The following is a 3,255-nucleotide window of genomic DNA, read 5'->3' as shown; positions in this document are numbered from 1 at the left end:
GAACAAGTTTCTACTATTATCTTATATCTTTTCATTATATCCCTCATTTTGTAATGAATTTCATCTCTATTTCATTTTTTTTTCTATTTCATGGTGTAATGTTAAGTTAAGTGTTTATGGTTGGGATTTATGATTTAACTTGACCTAATTTTCATTAATATCAATATAATTGCTATTCAATGCTAAAATTGCCATTGTTATTGTGCATTTTTTTATTGTGTTTACATTTCCATCATGTATTTGGCCAATAGATGATTGGATTAGGTGGTTTGGCAATTATCGGGAGACTGTTGTGCTTTCAAGACCAAAATAATTAATGTCCTATGTTGTTTTAGGAGATAAAGATATACTGCTAACCTTGGGTGACCCATTAAGTTACGTTCAATACAATTAAATGCGAATGGTTGTGTTTTTGTCAACATAAAGATATAGTAGATAAAACTAATTACCTAGTATTATTTTCGATTGAGAGAGATAATTAGTTAAAACTGGAAAATTAGGTCTAACATTGTAACTAGGTGATTGATATTTCTGGTTTATTGAGATATTAATGAAACGACAGTTAAGCGATATCATAAATTCCAACTTATTTAAAATCTAAAATCTTATCATTTTCACAATTGATAGTCTAATTAAAGTCTAAAATTATTTTTCTTTCATTTCTAACTTCAAAAATTTTGTTGTGTGATCTTTATTGTTAATTTGAATAAACTATCATGTAATTGGAAGAAATATTCTTCGAGGGATCGACTAGGACTCAACATCCACTTTACTACTTGAACGCACCGTACACTTGCGACATATAATTTTAGCGAACAAGTTTTTGGCTCCATTGTCAAGGAGTAGTTTAATCCAATTGCTAATTTAGTTGTTATTCATGCGCATATAGTTCTATTATGAAGTTGACTTCTTAATTTTTGTTTTCCTAGGTCTTCGATAGTGTTTGCATCGATCGCGAAATATCGATCATTTTCGAATTTGATCTGAAAATCGAAGAGACTTTTTTACGAAGGTTAAGAGAATAGCAAGAAGTAAGAAGACAACAACTTGAGATGGCTCAACAAGGAGAACTTGATATGGCCTAACGAAGAGGCAATGTTGACCTTAATGCTCAACTTGAACATGTTCCAAGAGATGGCATTCCTCCGGGCTTTGATAACCGTTGGGTAGGATTCAAAATCCCATGGTGAATGAGGAAGACATGTTATTTCAAGATTTCCTAAACCGTCCTATGGTGAAAAATCAATCGGGTATCATATACCCTTCTCATGAGCATCCGAACTTCCAACTCCGGTCAGATGTTATTAATTTGTTCTCCAATACCATATCACATTCTATGGGAGAATCGATGAAAACCCACATGTTCACATTGCGCAGCTCGTGGTGCTAGTAACTTCAATTATGAAGGGATAAGTGTGGAAGCTATCGGAATGAGACTATTGTACATACTTTGAAAGATAAGGTGAGAGAGTGGCTTGACACTTTACCTAAGGGGAGCATCACAAGTTAAGCTGAGTTGGTACAAAAATTCACGACCAATTTCTTTCCACTTGCTCCTTTGGCTAAGATCAAGCACGATATAAGCATCTTCCTACAATTTGACACGTAACGCTTTCATGAGGCTTGGAAGAGATTTAAAGACATGCTTAGAAAGTGTCCAAATCATAAGATTACTATAGTATGAGTCCAATCTTTCTACATCGATTTGACTCCCTCTTGTCATTCAAATATGGATTCATCTTCAAATGGGTCAATCCAAAATAAGAGCATCCAAGAAGCATATGATTTATGTGAAATCATGAGTAAGCAAAGTGCAATGTGGCCGAATACGCAATTACAAATGGGAGCTAGTGGAGCTCGTGAGAATGAAGCATATTCTCTTGTTTTAGCAAAAATCGACTCTCTAGCAAGAAAGGTAGAAGTGCTTTCTACATTTATCTCTACTTCCCACTCCACACACATGGTACAATCTTCTCAAATTTGTGATACATGCGGAGCATACTATCCAAGCTCAAGTTGTCCATTGATGGGAGGTAGTTTTGAATCCACCGTTCAAGTAGCTTGTGCTCAAAACTTTCAACGCCAACGATACAATCTAATGGCTATCCTCTCTAATTACTCGTGTTGTCTCCTTGGTCAATGTTGGCTAAAGTGTTTAGCGACATCATGTTCCTGCACAATGCCATTAGATAAAACATTAAAGATCAAATATATGTAACAAGGTGCTAATTAGCACTAACATCTAATAAACCAACTGAAATATTGAGGACCTAAGGGAAAAAGTGGAGTGGTTGATCAGTCCACAAATGGAATAAAAAATAATCTAAATTATGCTAAGTTATTTTAAATCCAAAAAGAAGAATAAATAAAAGGGATATAAGTATTGGGTTGCGTCACAACAAGTGCTTGTTTAAAGTCCTTAGATTGACTTTTGTCGTTTTTAAGCTTCTCATGGTGGCTTGAAAATGGAATTTTCAGTCATGCATTTTAGATACTGGTTGCATTTCTTCAGTTCATCCTTGAATCTCCACACAATCAAGTTTCCATTATTATCTCTGCCAACAATTTCACCTTCATCTTACCTGTCATCATAGCTATTCCAATGGTCCACTCATTGGCAATCCTCAAAGTAGGAAGATTGCGTGAGTGGATTTTTCATGTTGAAGCTCTGCTGCTTATCTTCATCTCTCAGACTATCTCATTTGTATCGAAATCCCGCAAGGCTCGACTTATAGACATGAATGGATTTTTCATGATTATTGGCATTTGATATGCCTCTTCTATATCTGGAATGATGAAGTTAGTTGGAAAAATAAATTCTCCCACCATGATAAGCATGTATTTGACTATTCCGTAGGGATGTTTCATCGATCTTTCCACCAACTGAAGGCTAGTAAAGGCCACCTTAGAATCTCTCAATCCCAATTTCCTGTAAAGAGACAAAGAATTAGATTTATGCTTGCTCCTGAATCAATCGAATAATTTATATTATGTAAATTTCCTATAAAAAAAGGTAAAGTAAAACTCTTTGTATCTTTTATTTTGGGAGAAATCTTGTGCTGGATGATCATGCTACATTCTTCAGATAGTGCTATCATTTCGTGCTCGGGTAGCTTTATCTTTTTGTTCAACATCTTCTTCAAAAACTTAAAGTAGTTTGGGATTTGAAGGATTGCGTTAATGAATGAGATGTTGACATGTAACTTTTTGAAGACTTCCAGAAATTTAGTAAACGACCTGTCTAGTTTGACATTT

This window comes from Olea europaea, chromosome 7 (genome assembly GCF_002742605.1).
Source record: "Olea europaea var. sylvestris chromosome 7, O_europaea_v1, whole genome shotgun sequence".
In the NCBI taxonomy this organism is placed as follows: Eukaryota; Viridiplantae; Streptophyta; class Magnoliopsida; order Lamiales; family Oleaceae; genus Olea; species Olea europaea.
Note: the sequence above shows the minus strand (reverse complement) of the source record.